This window comes from Copadichromis virginalis, linkage group LG23 (assembly GCF_057382275.1).
Source record: "Copadichromis virginalis isolate Kocher_CV1m ecotype Utaka linkage group LG23, C_Virginalis_male_GT1.1, whole genome shotgun sequence".
Taxonomy (NCBI): Eukaryota; Metazoa; Chordata; class Actinopteri; order Cichliformes; family Cichlidae; genus Copadichromis; species Copadichromis virginalis.
In genome coordinates, this window is record NC_140639.1 from 31516145 (window position 1) to 31535234 (window position 19090).

Consider the following 19090-nt stretch of genomic DNA (forward strand, 5'->3'; position numbering starts at 1 on the left):
CACTGTTACATGCATTTGAATGGGGAACTCGACCGAAACAAAGTATAGGTTTTCATTATGTGTATAACTTGGAAATCTTAGCTCCAACAGCTGCAAATCCTGTTTTCCCAGCACGGGGACCTTGAGTTCTATAAGATAAAGCCATAAACATGTGTATCCGAGTCTTCTATCAAAAGTTACAGCGATTTATATGACGTTGTACAAAAACGCTTTCTTTCGCCAAGACAGTGCGTTTCTCACTGTTACATGCATTTGAATGGGGAACTCGACCGAAACAAAGTATAGGTTTTCATTATGTGTATAACTTGGAAATCTTAGCTCAAACAGCTGCAACTCCTGTTTTCCCAGCACGAGGACCTTGAGTTCTATAAGATAAAGCCATAAACATGTTTGTCTGAGTCTTCTATCAAAAGTTACAGCTATTTATATGAAGTTGTACAAAAACGCTTTCTTTCGCCAAGACAGTGCGTTTCTCACTGTTACATGCATTTGAATGGGGAACTGACCGAAACAAAGTATAGGTTTTCATTATGTGTATAACTTGAAAATCTTAGCTCCAACAGCTGCAAATCCTGTTTGCCCAGCACGGGGATATTGAGTTCTATAAGATAAAGCCATAAACATGTTTGTCTGAGTCTTCTATCAAAAGTTACAGCGATTTATATGAAGTTGTACAAAAACGCTTTCTTTCGCCAAGACAGTGCGTCTCTCACTGTTACATGCATTTGAATGGGGAACTCGACCAAAACAAAGTATAGGTTTTCATAATGTGTATAACTTGGAAATCTTAGCTCAAACAGCTGCAAAACCTGTTTTCCCAGCACGGGGACCTTGAGTTCTATAAGATAAAGCCATAAACATGTTTGTCTGAGTCCTCTATCAAAAGTTACAGCTATTTATATGAAGTTGTTCAAAAACGCTTTCTTTCGCCAAGACAGTGCGTTTCTCACTGTTACATGCATTTGAATGGGGAACTCGACCGAAACAAAGTATAGGTTTTCATTATGTGTATAACTTGAAAATCTTAGCTCCAACAGCTGCAAATCCTGTTTGCCCAGGACGGGGACCTTGAGTTCTATAAGATAAAGCCATAAACATGTTTGTCTGAGTCTTCTATCAAAAGTTACAGCGATTTATATGAAGTTGTACAAAAACGCTTTCTTTCGCCAAGACAGTGCGTCTCTCACTGTTACATGCATTTGAATGGGGAACTCGACCGAAACAAAGTATAGGTTTTCATTATGTGTATAACTTGAAAATCTTAGCTCAAACAGCTGCAAATCCTGTTTGCCCAGCACGGGGACCTTGAGTTGTATAAGATAAAGCCATAAACATGTTTGTCTGAGTCTTCTATCAAAAGTTACAGCGATTTATATGAAGTTGTACAAAAACGCTTTCTTTCGCCAAGACAGTGCGTCTCTCACTGTTACATGCATTTGAATGGGGAACTCGACCGAAACAAAGTATAGGTTTTCATAATGTGTATAACTTGAAAATCTTAGCTCAAACAGCTGCAAATCCTGTTTTCCCAGCACGGGGACCTTGAGTTCTATAAGATAAAGCCATAAACATGTTTGTCTGAGTCTTCTATCAAAAGTTACAGCTATTTATATGAAGTTGTACAAAAACGCTTTCTTTCGCCAAGACAGTGCGTTTCTCACTGTTACATGCATTTGAATGGGGAACTCGACCGAAACAAAGTATAGGTTTTCATTATGTGTATAACTTGGAAATCTTAGCTCAAACAGTTGCAACTCCTGTTTTCCCAGCACGGGGACCTTGAGTTCTATAAGATAAAGCCATAAACATGTTTGTCTGAGTCTTCTATCAAAAGTTACAGCTATTTATATGAAGTTGTTCAAAAACGCTTTCTTTCGCCAAGACAGTGCGTTTCTCACTGTTACATGCATTTGAATGGGGAACTCGACCGAAACAAAGTATAGGTTTTCATTATGTGTATAACTTGAAAATCTTAGCTCCAACAGCTGCAAATCCTGTTTGCCCAGGACGGGGACCTTGAGTTCTATAAGATAAAGCCATAAACATGTTTGTCTGAGTCTTCTATCAAAAGTTACAGCGATTTATATGAAGTTGTACAAAAACGCTTTCTTTCGCCAAGACAGTGCGTTTCTCACTGTTACATGCATTTGAATGGGGAACTCGACCGAAACAAAGTATAGGTTTTCATTATGTGTATAACTTGAAAATCTTAGCTCCAACAGCTGCAAATCCTGTTTGCCCAGCACGGGGACCTTGAGTTCTATAAGATAAAGCCATAAACATGTTTGTCTGAGTCTTCTATCAAAAGTTACAGCGATTTATATGAAGTTGTACAAAAACGCTTTCTTTCGCCAAGACAGTGCGTCTCTCACTGTTACATGCATTTGAATGGGGAACTCGACCGAAACAAAGTATAGGTTTTCATAATGTGTATAACTTGGAAATCTTAGCTCAAACAGCTGCAAAACCTGTTTTCCCAGCACGGGGACCTTGAGTTCTATAAGATAAAGCCATAAACATGTTTGTCTGAGTCTTCTATCAAAAGTTACAGCTATTTATACGAAGTTGTTCAAAAACGCTTTCTTTCGCCAAGACAGTGCGTTTCTCACTGTTACATGCATTTGAATGGGGAACTCGACCGAAACAAAGTATAGGTTTTCATTATGTGTATAACTTGAAAATCTTAGCTCCAACAGCTGCAAATCCTGTTTGCCCATGACGGGGACCTTGAGTTCTATAAGATAAAGCCATAAACATGTTTGTCTGAGTCTTCTATCAAAAGTTACAGCGATTTATATGAAGTTGTACAAAAACGCTTTCTTTCGCCAAGACAGTGCGTTTCTCACTGTTACATGTATTTGAATGGGAAACTCGACCGAAACAAAGTATAGGTTTTCATTATGTGTATAACTTGGAAATCTTAGCTCAAACAGCTGCAAATCCTGTTTTCCCAGCACGGGGACCTTGAGTTCTATAAGATAAAGCCATAAACATGTTTGGCTGAGTCTTCTATCAAAAGTTACAGCTATTTATATGAAGTTGTACAAAAACGCTTTCTTTCGCCAAGACAGTGCGTTTCTCACTGTTACATGCATTTGAATGGGGAACTCGACCAAAACAAAGTATAGGTTTTCATTATGTGTATAACTTGGAAATCTTAGCTCAAACAGCTGCAAAACCTATTTTGCCAGCACGGGGACCTTGAGTTCTATAAGATAAAGCCATAAACATGTTTGTCTGAGTCTTCTATCAAAAGTTACAGCGATTTATATGACGTTGAACAAAAAAGCTTTATTTCGCCAAGACAGTGCGTTTCTCACTGTTACATGCATTTGAATGGGGAACTCGCCCGAAACAAAGTATAGGTTTTCATTATGTGAATAACTTGGAAATCTTAGCTCAAACAGCTGCAACTCCTGTTTTCCCAGCACGGGGACCTTGAGTTCTATAAGATAAAGCCATAAACATGTTTGTCTGAGTCTTCTATCAAAAGTTACAGCTATTTATATGAAGTTGTTCAAAAACGCTTTCTTTCGCCAAGACAGTGCGTTTCTCACTGTTACATGCATTTGAATGGGGAACTCGACCGAAACAAAGTATAGGTTTTCATTATGTGTATAACTTGAAAATCTTAGCTCCAACAGCTGCAAATCCTGTTTGCCCAGGACGGGGACCTTGAGTTCTATAAGATAAAGCCATAAACATGTTTGTCTGAGTCTTCTATCAAAAGTTACAGCGATTTATATGAAGTTGTACAAAAACGCTTTCTTTCGCCAAGACAGTGCGTCTCTCACTGTTACATGCATTTGAATGGGGAACTCGACCGAAACAAAGTATAGGTTTTCATAATGTGTATAACTTGGAAATCTTAGCTCAAACAGCTGCAAAACCTGTTTTCCCAGCACGGGGACCTTGAGTTCTATAAGATAAAGCCATAAACATGTTTGTCTGAGTCTTCTATCAAAAGTTACAGCTATTTATATGAAGTTGTTCAAAAACGCTTTCTTTCGCCAAGACAGTGCGTTTCTCACTGTTACATGCATTTGAATGGGGAACTCGACCGAAACAAAGTATAGGTTTTCATTATGTGTATAACTTGAAAATCTTAGCTCCAACAGCTGGAAATCCTGTTTGCCCATGACGGGGACCTTGAGTTCTATAAGATAAAGCCATAAACATGTTTGTCTGAGTCTTCTATCAAAAGTTACAGCGATTTATATGAAGTTGTACAAAAACGCTTTCTTTCGCCAAGACAGTGCGTTTCTCACTGTTACATGCATTTGAATGGGAAACTCGACCGAAACAAAGTATAGGTTTTCATTATGTGTATAACTTGGAAATCTTAGCTCAAACAGCTGCAAATCCTGTTTTCCCAGCACGGGGACCTTGAGTTCTATAAGATAAAGCCATAAACATGTTTGGCTGAGTCTTCTATCAAAAGTTACAGCTATTTATATGAAGTTGTACAAAAACGCTTTCTTTCGCCAAGACAGTGCGTTTCTCACTGTTACATGCATTTGAATGGGGAACTCGACCAAAACAAAGTATAGGTTTTCATTATGTGTATAACTTGGAAATCTTAGCTCAAACAGCTGCAAAACCTATTTTGCCAGCACGGGGACCTTGAGTTCTATAAGATAAAGCCATAAACATGTTTGTCTGAGTCTTCTATCAAAAGTTACAGCGATTTATATGACGTTGAACAAAAAAGCTTTATTTCGCCAAGACAGTGCGTTTCTCACTGTTACATGCATTTGAATGGGGAACTCGCCCGAAACAAAGTATAGGTTTTCATTATGTGAATAACTTGGAAATCTTAGCTCAAACAGCTGCAAAACCTTTTTTCCCAGCACGGGGACCTTGAGTTCTATAAGATAAAGCCATAAACATGTGTATCCGAGTCTTCTATCAAAAGTTACAGCTATTTATATGAAGTTGTACAAAAATGCTTTCTTTCGCCAAGACAGTGCGTTTCTCACTGTTGCATGCATTTGAATGGGGAACTCGCCCGAAACAAATTATAGGTTTTCATTATGTGAATAATTTTAAAATCTTAGCTCAAACGGCTGCAAAACCTGTTCTTTGTTCCCAGCACGGGGACCTTGAGTTCTATAAGATAAAGCCATAAACATGTGTATCCGAGTCTTCTATCAAAAGTTACAGCTATTTATATGAAGTTGTACAAAAACGCTTTCTTTCGCCAAGACAGTGCGTTTCTCACTGTTGCATGCATTTGAATGCAGTTCTCGCACGAAACAAAGTATAGGTTTTCATTATGTGAATAACTCGAAAATCTTAGCTCAAACCTGTTTGCTCAACACGGGGATACTGAATATTATAAGATAAAGCCATAACTACGTAAATCTGAATCTTCTATCAAAAGTTACAGCTAACTTCATGAAGTTGTACAAAAAGGCTTTATTTTGCAAAGATAGTGCGTTTCTGACTATTACATGCGAGACGTGTCTCTTTACTGTGTTTAAGACACTTTACAGGTCCCTCCCCTAATGAAGAGTAGTGAGCAGCTGATTGGACCATGGAACAGGTGACCACGTTCAAAAAGCCGCTCTGACAGCTCCAGAGGGGAGAGAGGGAGAGAGTGTGTGCAACGAGCGAGTAGCCTGACAGCCGTCGCGGTCCTGACCATGGTTTTCCCAGCCTGTGCTTATCTTGTGTATTTGTGTGAGGGTGAATTGTAAAAGCCGCTCCTAGTGCATTAGCTGAGAGCTTAGGCACTCGTGGGCTGAAGCGGAAGGGGTGAGCTGCCTTTTCTTTTGGAATCGTTTTCTCCTGTTTTCTTGGTCAGGGAGCGAGGGATAGCTCTGTCATTTGTTTGTTCTTTTTCTTTCCTAGGGTTTAGTTAGTCTTTGCTGGTGGGTCTTAGTTGGTTTTGTTTATTATTTTGGCTTGGGCTCACCCTGGAGCTATGCTTCTTGTCCTTAAATAAAATCACCTTTTTTTTACTCACAACTGGTTTGGATGTTTGGCTTGGGAACCAGGGCGGGGATTTGTATCTCTCTCCTCCAACCTTATGTGCAGAGCGTTCTCACTCCCGAGGCGTAACATGTCGACGTTTTGTCACATCCCGCAGCGTTCCTGAGGAACGCGAAAGGAGACCTTCGGCGTTCTTATGGTACGCGGCGGGTTATGGCTGGAATCCAGTGCAATGACGCTCCCGCGGGAGTAGACGTTCCAGCCCTGTATTCCAGCCCTAAACCTAACCTTATCCCTAGCCCTGACCATAACCTTATTCCTGACCTTAACCAGGACTTTAATGATGTTAAATAGCGTGTTTCTAAGCGATTTGAAGAATAAGAGCGAACATGTGTAGGTTCATTCCAGACGGTTCTCATATTTCCTCTTTTTCCGAGGTCGGCATTTAGGAACGTGGTGGGTAGCCGAAAACGTAATATGGTGACGATTTGTCACCTAGCGTAAAATGTTACGCTTTGGGAGTGAGAACGGGTTGTTATGTGCGTCCCTACACGCCTAGATTAGGGGCGTAACATAAATGGAGTTCTCACACGAAACAAAGTATAGCTTTTTATTTTGTGAATAACTTAAAAATCTTAGCTCACATAGCTTTAAAACTGTTTGCTCAACGGGGATATTGAATTCTATAAGATAAAGCCATAAATACGTATATCTGAGTTTCCTATCAAAAGTTACAGCTGTCTTCATGAAGTTGTAAACCCTTTATTTCGCCGAGACAGTGCGTTTCTGACTTTTACATGCATTTGAATGGAGTTCTCGCACGAAACAAAGTATAGGCTTTCATTTTTTCAATAACTGGAAGCTCTTGGCTCAAACAGCTGCAAAACCTGTTTCCCCAGCACGGAGATGCTGAATTGTATAAGGCAAAGCCATATTGATGTGTGTCTGAGCCTTCTATCAAAAGTTACAGGTAACTTCAAGCTGTACAAAAACACTTTATTTCGCCGAGACCGTGCGTTTCTGACTATTACATGCATTTGAATGGAGTTCTCGCACGAAACAAAGTATAGGTTTTCATCTTGTGAATAACTTGAAAATCTTAGCTCACATAGCTTTAAAACTGTTTGCTCAACACGGGGATATTGAATTCGATCAGATAAAGCCATAAATACGCATATCTGAGTCTCCTATCAAAAGTTAGAGCTGTCTTCATGAAGTTGTAAACGCTTTATTTCGCCAAGACAGTGCGTTTCTGACTATTACATGCATTTGAATGGAGTTGTCGCACGAAACAAAGTATAGGTATTCATTTTGTGAATAACTTGAAAATCTTAGATCAAACAGCTGCAAAACCTGTTTGCTCAACACGGGGATATCGAACTTTAAAAGATAAATCCATAAATATGTTTATATGCGTCTTCTATCAAAAGTTACAGCTGTCTTGAATGAAAGCATTATAGCAGCTTACCTCGATCATGTGGTAGAACAGACACATGGGCCACCTACGTGTCCTTCTACGGCAGGAGTAGTTGCCACAAACCTGCAAAACAAAAAGAAATGATCAGGTGACATGAACAGATTTATACAGCCATAAGCAAGAGATTCTTCCTGCCTGTGGGCGTCAAACTGGACCCCCCCCCCCCCCCCCCCTCCTTACTGTAACTATCAAAACTATCATAGTCTAAAACTATCATCTCATATCAAAACTATTATAATCACATTATCTGACTTTATCAGTTATAACAATGAGAAACGGTAAACAATTTGGCAAATAAATTACTTATAACTGTGCTTACCTGGTCCAAATGATCCACAGTCCCTTTGCATTTGTTATAATCCAGGATGATGTGGGGCTTTCTCTTCCCAGAGTCCTGGACTTGTAGCCCCCCCCATAGCGACCTGGACGGGAGAGACGATCATCGAATCTTACTGCCCGATTAATTTGCTCAAATCATTTTTTTTTTTGACATGGTAGCATGAAACAGAAGAGCCCTGTCTCCCCATTTCACAGGCTTGTTGTCGTTTCATGTTGAGACCTGTACAGGCCAGCCAGCATCACAAGCCCCATGTAAGCCTGCAACTCCTCATCTTCCAGTCTTTTACTGACCTGTTGCCCCTGCAGGTTGGTGAAATGCAGGATTAGCTGCATAATGTCCTCTGCAAAAAAAAAGATGGAAAGTGCTCACAGGGCTGCTGATCCTATACGAATTGCATAATGGGTTGGTCCTGGGGTTAAAATGGGGGGAGGAAAAAATGGCAGGACCTCTTCGTGTGTGGGTTGCCACATGATTTCTCCATTTTTAGATCTCCACTGGCCATCCTCCAGTCTTGTCTCTTCCTCCTGCTCTTCTTCCTCCTTCTCCTTCTCCTCCTCCGCACATGAGCTGCAAAGCTCCTCGGTGCCTGGCAAAAATTCTTCTTCGCTGTCAGAAGTATCTCCACTGCTTGTGGAGAGTGCAAAACTGCAGCAACAGCCTCCTCTAAACTGAGTGCACGCTTCATTGTGTCTGTGCAGAAATGACCACTCAGACCAGGCTGCAAAGTATTCTCATAGACTTCAAAGGTGCACCTGAATAAACATGCTATACCATACATCCAATAAGAGAGAGGAGGCACACTCTTGATCAAGAAAAAACATAAGCGCACGCCTTTGATCTCTCCCCCCCCCCCCCCCCTCTCTCTCTCTCTCTCACACACACACACACACACACACATGCACATACATACACACACAATACCATTTTATGGTGGTTAGCTGTTTTATTGTCATGCATTTTACAAGGTAAGATAACCATGTCCTGCATTCAAAACCACTGAAAATGTCTATGGTGGTGTTGTGCCTAATATTGTGCTGGTGTATGCTGGGTAATCGCACAGCTAGCGACTGGGTGACTTTATTCACCCGCTTTGGCTGTTGTCAGTCCATATCCCCTAGATATGGACCATCTCCTGCTAGATTGTTCAGAAGGTTGTTATCATCCATCCAGATGGAGGATCACTAACAGGAGCGTGGGAAGACTCCAGAATCCACTCTGGCTGCAATCCGGTGGATACAGGAGTGTGTACAGGTAAGACCGTTTAAACGGACAGCATTTATAGAATGACTATTAAAAGTCAGACCAGCGAGTGTCAATAATGTTAATGTGGTTATGTTAGTAATACACCGAGTGCTAATATAACAGCTTTAAGATGCATTTGTAGATGTTATTACGTGTTTTACCGTCTTTATGGTGCTAGCTTAAAGTTACGGTGTAAACGTTAGCTTATATTGGAGTAAAGCTGTTACTGTTTAAACGATGTTAGCACAGAAATATTAGCTTCTGTCATGACTGACGAAGTTACTAGTTAATAAAGTTTCCAGTAAAGTGTTTAATCGCAGCCACAGACTGACAGCAAATATCTCGATTAGCTTCAGTGCATCTGTAATAAATATGTGCAAGTTTCAGTGCTTCGTTTAAACTGTATGATACTTATACTGACCCAGGGTCAGTGTAAAATACAATCCTAGCTGTGTGAACAAAGCCTGGCTCCTTTAATCCTGCATGAAAAACCTCAGGATGCAGGCTATTATTACTCTTTCCTGCTGGCACACCTGTCACACCTGAGAGTCAGCTAGAAACTTACAGTGACGTGGACATCATGCAAAGACTGCCAGACTCTGTAATACTGCAAATGATCAGTGACTCAAGTTAACACTAAACTTTAAACGGTACCTCTGTGTCTCTGTGTGCTGAACATTTAGGATTGACTCAGGCTGCATCTGTGTTAGTCCTCTGACAGACTGGTGACCTGTCCAGGTGTGCTCTACCTATGACTACTGGGACAGGCTCTAGCTCCTGTAATAGAAATTTTATGTTATTCTCATTTAAAGCATTTAAGTGCTTATGCATATGCTTAGTTGTGACACTGTTATAGACTGTTCAATGAAGGTTTCTAAAACTAGATGAACTTACTTCAGCAGTTTGAGAAAACAACTCCCTTTACAGGTGCTGATAACGTCAAGGGCACAAAACAGCATAACCATTGATCCGTTAGGTTTCATAGCGAGACACGTGAAGTGGCAGAGCTGACATGACTGAACTGTGATGTTTGATGTGTGTTTGCTCTCCTGTGCACAGTAATAAATAGCATGATCACAGCTCTTTCTGTGTTGCAGACTTTATTTAAAAAATTCCATGACATCTACTATAACTGAACCAACCTGGTGCTCTTCATTTATGGAGGCTGTTGAGTCTGAATGTTGGATGTTGTGTATCTCGTGTTCTCTGGGCTTTGTTGTCCTCAGTCTTTTTGCAGGATCAGAAAACAAAACCGGGAGGCGCGTAAATGTTTCTTCTCCATGATGTTTCTTCAAATGTTTCTTCTGGATGATGATATGACCGTGACACGGGATGCCACCTTTGGTCTTGTGACGAAGCAAAGCTCAGGAAGAAGTGTGATTAAATGGTACCCACATGTTGAGAAGGATGTACAGGGCACCTGCAGCCAAATCCAAGCTTCAGCTTAGTTGTAGTTGCAGAATGCTATAGGACTGAGACATCTAAGGCATCAAATGTTTGATTAAACGGATGAAAAAGAGAAGTTTTTTCCCTATAATTATCACTTCTTAAAATCTGTAGCAACTTCAAGTCTGTCAGCATGCTGAGCATGCTCAGAATGTGACAATATATTTTTGTTCAATATTTAATTTCTTTCAGTTGCAATTGTTAAATGAAAAAATATATATTCTTATAATTTAGCAAACGAATTTATAAAAAAAAAAAATACATATATCTGTATTAGTTTTAGTAAATTAATTTGACACCTGTATTGAAAATACCATATTGTATTCATACAGAATCAGTATGGTATCATTGTTTGTCTGTTCACTGATTGTTGAAGCTAAGAGCTACTTTGATCTGTTTAGATCTAAAGTATCCAAAGTTGAGTTCTAATGTTTCTTCACCCCTGTGTGTGTGATATGTGATTTCCTACATGCTGGCAGAGCAGAGCAGCAGTTTGTGCTCACAGATGGTGACGGTGTGGAGAGACGGTGGTATTTCCTCAGAAGAACCAGCAGAGTCACAAAGGACACCAGTCCATCTCACCACCTTGACTTGCTGACTGATGTTCGTCTACACTGCACAGAGGAAATCAACTGACCGAGGTTTGTCCAGTGACGTGTTATGAAATGTATATTTGTTTTATGCTTACAGATATGTTTTTCTTGACAGAGGCTCTGCAGAGGTTAGACAAAGCAGAGAAAACATGTGCTTTACATTTTACTGTGATTTATTGAGATATTTGTTGCCTGATGTTCAGCAGGAATGGAGAAATAGAATCAAAGGGAGATGTTTTTCCTGTTTTTGTAATGATGTAAGTAAATTTTCAATATTATTTATTTGCTTGGTTATATTAGGAGCGTTTCTGAGTGAGGGGGAGAGGAGTCATCATCCAGGTAAAGTGACGTGGATCAGTGGATACACTTGTCTCCCCTTTAAAGGAGACGATCCAAGTCATCCTTAAATGTTAGCGCTTTCAAATACACAAACATTTTTAAAGGACAAAAATGAACATCCAACTTTGACTGTAATACAAAATACATCTTTGCATGTGTGTTTTCAAACTCTCAGATGGGCAGTATATCAGTCTTGGACTGTCTAACCTGCCGGAGCAGCACTGAATGACCACCGCACGAGCATGTTCCTGCAACATTCAGCATCTGATCCTTCATCTGTGTGCTTCTGCTTTTGGTAAGTAGAGTTACCCAACTCCAGTAACTCTAAACACATGCCATCCATTTCTAACGGCCTGGTTACTTCCTGTCAGTTACTTTAGAAACCATGTGGTCACCTGACCTAACACTGTTTCTTCTTCTTCTCCTTAATGTTGAAGTGTCAAATGTCAAACAGCTGGAGAGGAAACTACACCAGTGTACTGGGATGTTTCAGCAACACGTGCCAGATGCTGTTCCTTCATGGTGACATCACCAGAGACAGTCCCGCCCACCTCAGGACCCATTGATTATGATGATCTGATCCATCAAACCCCCAGCAGGTGAACTTTATTCATGACATAACACCGCAACAATGTAAAAAATTAAACAGCAACAGTCTAAATGTAAAGTGCATTCTAAAGTCCTCTTCAATAAATTGTATGCAAAGAGTCATTCAGGTCACTACAGAACCCAGAGTCTTCATCATTAAATCTCTGGTTGCTTCATTTTTTCTATCCTATATCAGATATTTTAAAGGTTATCTTAGGTAAAGTTCCATTCTCATGGTGAGGCAAAGTGCTTTATGTGTGTGTGTGCCCGTGTCATGAACGGCTATAAAAGGCCTATAATTAAAGAACAAAGCGGGGTTTGAGTTCGAGTTGCGGCAGACTGTCACTACTTGTAAATGGAACGCAGCCTTCCTACGGCGGACAGCTAATAACAGGAATCGGACGTGGTCCAGCCAAGTCCACAGCAACCACCATAGCAACCGCCTAGCATGACCTTAAAAACATATTCTGTCTTCATAACTATCAAAATCGTGAAATGATTTGCAAAGTGTGAAAGTGTTACAGCTGCAGAGAGCTATGGCGGTATCTATGGAAGCTGTTTACATAGCTAATAATATACGATGTAACCATGGAGACAGTCAGTCACTTGAGCTAGCGGTGCATGTTTACTACAGTGAATAAGGTGATTGAGTGCACAGCGTCCACACTCTGCAGGGGGTAAAGACATTACTTCAATATTGTTTTATATTGATATATATTAGCCTTCTGTTGACCATCACCTCAGGTTCACCATTACAGTTTCAGATTACAGATGCACACTGTCTAAACACATTCAAAAACTCATGTCTCAGAAATAAGCACAGCTGTTCATGTTTGTCATTAGAGTTTTATTTGTAAGAAAATTATGAACTTCATATTGTGCATTAAATAAAAGAACATTTCACAACTCTGAGTCAACAGAAACAGGTAACAGAAATGTCTCTAATGTGTACAGTGTAGTGTAAGCATTAAAAGATCATAAAGGAAAAACTAACATTTATGTGAAACTAATTGTAATAAAAAATGAGCAGGTGCTTTATAGATTTAAAAGAAAGAATCTGAAAACAACACTTTTTTGGTCTAAGTGATCAAAGTAGAAAACAGAACTGATGTTCAAGAACAAACCGTAGCTGCACTAATATTACACATCTCGATCGTTGTACTGAACAGACATGTTGCTTTTAAAACCACATGCAGTGTGTGACCATGACTGTTCACTGAGACCATGAACGCCACTTCGCTGAAGCATTCTTCTTCTTCTTCTTGCCATTAAATTGGAAGCAGAAGCAGCACGAGCTGATTTGATCTACTGAAAGGAAAAAGCAGAACATCTGAGTTGAAACCAGTCAGCTGAAATCATTAAGACAGGAACAAATTCAATGCAGTGTCTCAAGTGGCTTAGCCTGTTACAACTGTTGATACAAGCTAAATACGGTTAACACACAGTGTCAGGGAGCTCCAGTGTGGGAACTAGTGGCTTTAGGTTTGTAGTCATTTAACTTTCATCCATTCATTCATTTAATTCAGGAGGAAGAAATGCCAGGTTGGTGCAGGCTGGTTACATGCATTTGGTCCCATGCTGTCTTTAATTAAATGACTTGGTTCATTTTATGGCTGGGCTGTATGTGGGGTTATATCATGTTATTTGGGCAGGAGTACCTGTCCCCTGTTAGACTTAGAAAGTTTCTCCATAAGTAGAGTTTCTAACTCTTCTAGCACATCTGTGGCTGACAGCTTTTTGGTGGCTCTTTTTACCCCACACTGGTTGTGAGTGTGTAAATAGCCCCACTAGTTATTTTGGGTTGCAGTTAACTAGGGAGGAAGGGGTGGGTATGCCATGATTAGGTGAATAACAATTATATGTGATACATAAATTTCACAATGCATGCATATATCTCTATCAATTAAACCTGGCCTGAGGGCTGCCATTTTTTACATTCAGTTATTTCTCTTAGAAATGTTGGAACTAAATAATGAATGTGTTACAGTTAAAGTGAAACACTGGTCAGTGTAAATGGCTCATTGGGACACAGAAACCTTTAAATTAAACCTGATATCTAGTGTCAAACAATATCAAATAACAAGAAAAAAATACCTTTTCAGTACACGGCCTGAAGTTCTTCTCCGACATCTTCTGCAATCGGCTTTGTCTGCTGGTTTGAAGACAATAAACCACAAAAAAGATGATTTAGTCACTTTGTCTGCGTCATGCAGCTCGAATGTGTCGTGTAACGATGTTGAATAGCCGTCGTTATCCCTCTGCTTTGAGCCTTTTATCAAAAGTTACAGCTAACTTCATGAAGTTGTACAAAAAGGCTTCATTTCGCCGAGACAGTGCGTTTCTGACTATTACATGCATTTGAATGGAGTTCTTGCACGAAACAAAGTATAAGTTTTCATTATGTGAATAACTTGTATTTTACACTGACCCTGGGTCAGTATCAACTTCATGAAGACAGCTGTAACTTTTGATAGAGGACTCACACACACACATATTTATGGCTTTGCCTTATAGAATTCAGCATCTCCGTGCTGAGGAAATAGGTTTTGCAGCTGTTTGAGCTAAGATTTTCAAGTTATTCACAAATTGAAAACCTATACTTTGTGTCGGGCGAGAACTCCATTCAAATGCATGTAATAGCGAGAAACGCACTAACGTGGTGAAATAAAGCATTTTTCCATAAACTTCATAAAGACAGCTGTAAATTTTGAGAGAAGACTCACACACACATTGGGGGGATATTGAAGTCTATAAGATAAAGCCATGAATATGTTTGTCTGAGTCTTCTATCAAAAGTTACAGCAAGCTCTATGAAGTTGATGAGAAACGCGTTTCTCACTGTTACATGCATTTGAATTTAGTTCTTGCCCGACACAAAGTATAGGTTTTAATTTGTGAATAACTTGAAAATCTTAGCTCAAACAGCTGCAAAACCTATTTCCTGAGCACTGAGATGCTGAATTCTATAAGGCAAAGCCATAAATATGTGTGTGTGATTCTTCTATCAACAGTTACAGCTGTCTTCTTGAAGTTGATACTGACCCAGGGTCAGTGTAAAATACAATCCTAGCTGTGTGAACAAAGCTTGGCTCCTTTAATCCTGCATGACAAACCTCAGGATGCAGGTTATTATTACTCTTTCCTGCTGGCACACCTGAGAGTCAGCTAGAAACTTACAGTGACGTGGACATCATGCAAAGACTGCCAGACTCTGTAATACTGTGAATGATCAGTGACTCAAGTTAACACTAAACTTTAAACAGTACCTCTGTGTCTCTGTGTGCTGAACATTTAGGATTGAGTCTGCATTGACTTTATTTATTGAGACTTTAATGTGCTAAAAGCAGGTTGAAGACAGCTCAGAAACATTTGAAGATTAAAATTTAGCATTATGGCTGCTGGTGGTTTGTAAAGCCTATACTCAGCTGTAGTTTTTGTTACTAATTTATGTTTGTTGTTGTTTAACACAGATTTCAGAAGAGCAAATATGCTTAATAGTTTAACTAGATTTCATTTGTCAGTGTGGGACTGCTGAGTCACCTGAAGAACTCATTTCATTCATTCTCCACATGATGTTCATATACAGAAATGTTTCACAGGAACTGGTTCCTCCCAAACTGTGAACTAGTGTGTTTCCATAGATTATCTCTGTATGAATGTACTTTTAAATGAAGGCAAGTGTTTGTCCTTTTTTGTTCCTCAGTTACAGTACGTGATATCTTGATATCAGGCGGTCAACACTGGGGGAAGACAAGAAGCAGACGTACTTCCAAGAGGGAGCTGCAGTGAGGACACAGCCAGGTCACTGAGGTCAGAGGTCAGAATCTGAAACAGCTCAGGTTTATATTTTAGGGGTTATAAAAAATCAAAATGTATTTATGAAGAAACCTTTAAATAATAGTCATAATTATGATTATTATAAGAAATATCAAACATTTAAGTGGATTTTCTGTTACACATGTTGTATTAGCCCTGCAATAAACTGGCAGCCTGTCTTTGTCTTGTATCAGCTGGGATAGGCTTCATCCTCCCGCAACCCTGAATTGGATACATTGTATTCCAATTATGTAATCTGATCATTTACAAACTCAAGGTATCTAATCAAAATGTAAGTAATAATTATAAAATGGGAAAGCAGAAATAAGTGTGACATAAATGTAAATGTGTTAGCTGACATAGAGGACAGCTACATGTAGTCTGAAAAACCTTTGTTGTCAAGTTTGCAGGTATATCAGCACGAGACATTCTTACATAGAAGAGTCTGTTAAAGTCTCTAACTCAGCGAAGCATTATTGGTCCCGTCTGTTTGGATAAATATAGTAAGTTGATGTTTGTCCATTTATTGACACATTTTCTTAAGTGCTTATCCAGTTCAGGATCACAGTGGAGCTGCAGCTGGATATGTTCATTAAATAAACCTTACAAAAGTTAACAATAAACCTGCATCCATGTACGTTGTTGTCCACAGGATAAGAAAATCAAACTGGAACACTGTGGAACATGTTAATAAATGTTTGTGTGTTTATGCCTGTGTCTTTCACAGGAGGCGCTGGAAGGTTTCCCTAATAGTTCCTGGTGAATCAAAGCAGAACCATAAAGGTTGCTGGATTGCATGATGGCCTTACCCCTGAGCAGTCATCCTGTTAAAGGAGGAACCAGTTAGAAGCTGTTTTCAAAGTAGCTGAGCAGATTTCATCTCAAGTAAGCGATTAACTGTTTGTTCATCTGTTCTGCCACTTAAAGAGCATTTAAGGACGTCTTTTGAGTGTCCAGCTGAATTAATTCTACTGGCTCTCATGGTCATTTGTTATTATAGACATATTTTTCATGTTCATCCAGCTATTTAGTAAATTCTATCTATTTAGTAATATCCGTCAGCTATAAAATGTAATATAAATATAAAAAATATCTAAATATCTCCTGCACTTTATATTTTAATGATGTAAGTCTGTTATCGTGTTACATTAGCATTCCTCACATATCAATGAGATGCTGTACAGTACAATCCTACTGACGCAGCAGAGGGATAACGACGGCTATTCAACATCGTTACACGACACATTCGAGCTGCATGACACAGACAAAGTGACTAAATCATCTTTTTTATGGTTTATTGTCTTCAAACCAGCAGACAAAGCCGATTGCAGAAGATTTCGGAGAAGAACTTCAGGCCGTGTACTGAAAAGGTATTTTTTTCTTGTTATCAAAAGACATTTGGAGTGGCAGCTTCTGCAACTGGTTGCACTAAAGTACAGCTTACAGTCTAAGAAACCACAGTGTTGATATTCAGCACAAAGAGAAAAGCTCACTTGTTTGAATTTATTTACAATCATAGTTTTATAAATTCTGAATGTAAACATCTTTTACAGCTTTGATATTGTTTGACACTAGATATCAGGTTTAATTTAAAGGTTTCTGTGTCCCAATGAGCCATTTACACTGACCAGTGTTTCACTTTAACTGTAACACATTCATTATTTAGTTCCAACATTTCTAAGAGAAATAACTGAATGTAAAAAATGGCAGCCAGGTTTAATTGATAGAGATATATGCATGCATTGTGAAATTTATGTATCACATATAATTGTTATTCACCTAATCATGGCATACCCACCCCTTCCTCCCTAGTTAACTGCAACCCAAAATAACTAGTGGGGCTATTTACACACTCACAACCAGTGTGGGGTAAAAAGAGCCACCAAAAAGCTGTCAGCCACAGATGTGCTAGAAGAGTTAGAAACTCTACTTATGGAGAAACTTTCTAAGTCTAACAGGGGACAGGTACTCCTGCCCAAATAACATGATATAACCCCACATACAGCCCAGCCATAAAATGAACCAAGTCATTTAATTAAAGACAGCATGGGACCAAATGCATGTAACCAGCCTGCACCAACCTGGCATTTCTTCCTCCTGAATTAAATGAATGAATGGATGAAAGTTAAATGACTACAAACCTAAAGCCACTAGTTCCCACACTGGAGCTCCCTGACACTGTGTGTTAACCGTATTTAGCTTGTATCAACAGTTGTAACAGGCTAAGCCACTTGAGACACTGCATTGAATTTGTTCCTGTCTTAATGATTTCAGCTGACTGGTTTCAACTCAGATGTTCTGCTTTTTCCTTTCAGTAGATCAAATCAGCTCGTGCTGCTTCTGCTTCCAATTTAATGGCAAGAAGAAGAAGAAGAATGCTTCAGCGAAGTGGCGTTCATGGTCTCAGTGAACAGTCATGGTCACACACTGCATGTGGTTTTAAAAGCAACATGTCTGTTCAGTACAACGATCGAGATGTGTAATATTAGTGCAGCTACGGTTTGTTCTTGAACATCAGTTCTGTTTTCTACTTTGATCACTTAGACCAAAAAAGTGTTGTTTTCAGATTCTTTCTTTTAAATCTATAAAGCACCTGCTCATTTTTTATTACAATTAGTTTCACATAAATGTTAGTTTTTCCTTTATGATCTTTTAATGCTTACACTACACTGTACACATTAGAGACATTTCTGTTACCTGTTTCTGTTGACTCAGAGTTGTGAAATGTTCTTTTATTTAATGCACAATATGAAGTTCATAATTTTCTTACAAATAAAACTCTAATGACAAACATGAACAGCTGTGCTTATTTCTGAGACATGAGTTTTTGAATGTGTTTAGACAGTGTGCATCTGTAATCTGAAACTGTAATGGTGAACCTGAGGTGATGGTCAACAGAAGGCTAATATATATCAATATAAAACAATATTGAAGTAATGTCTTTACCCCCTGCAGAGTGTGGACGCTGTGCACTCAATCACCTTATTCACTGTAGTAAACATGCACCGCTAGCTCAAGTGACTGACTGTCTCCATGGTTACATCGTATATTATTAGCTATGTAAACAGCTTCCATAGATACCGCCATAGCTCTCTGCAGCTGTAACACTTTCACACTTTGCAAATCATTTCACGATTTTGATAGTTATGAAGACAGAATATGTTTTTAAGGTCATGCTAGGCGGTTGCTATGGTGGTTGCTGTGGACTTGGCTGGACCGCGTCCGATTCCTGTTATTAGCTGTCCGCCGTAGGAAGGCTGCGTTCCATTTACAAGTAGTGACAGTCTGCCGCAACTCGAACTCAAACCCCGCTTT

The 19090-nt window shown here is 39.4% G+C and overlaps 1 long non-coding RNA gene across 10 annotated transcripts; it reads left to right on the forward strand.

Annotated features, from left to right (window-relative positions):
* Positions 1-8663: 8663 nt before the first annotated feature.
* Positions 8664-18862, forward strand: LOC146681375 (uncharacterized). 10 transcript variants are annotated; one of them, XR_014918050.1, is made up of 9 exons: positions 8664-8716; positions 8922-11080; positions 11333-11441; positions 11547-11666; positions 11809-11970; positions 15663-15776; positions 16503-16660; positions 17088-17145; positions 18091-18861. It is a non-coding gene; the product is annotated as an uncharacterized LOC146681375 (long non-coding RNA). The 10 variants fall into 10 exon arrangements; XR_014918049.1 differs by having other exon boundaries at positions 8702-8716; positions 8856-11080; positions 18091-18862; XR_014918053.1 differs by lacking the exon at positions 8664-8716 and having other exon boundaries at positions 8844-10380; positions 10924-11080; positions 18091-18843.
* The last annotated feature ends 228 nt before the right edge of the window (positions 18863-19090 follow it).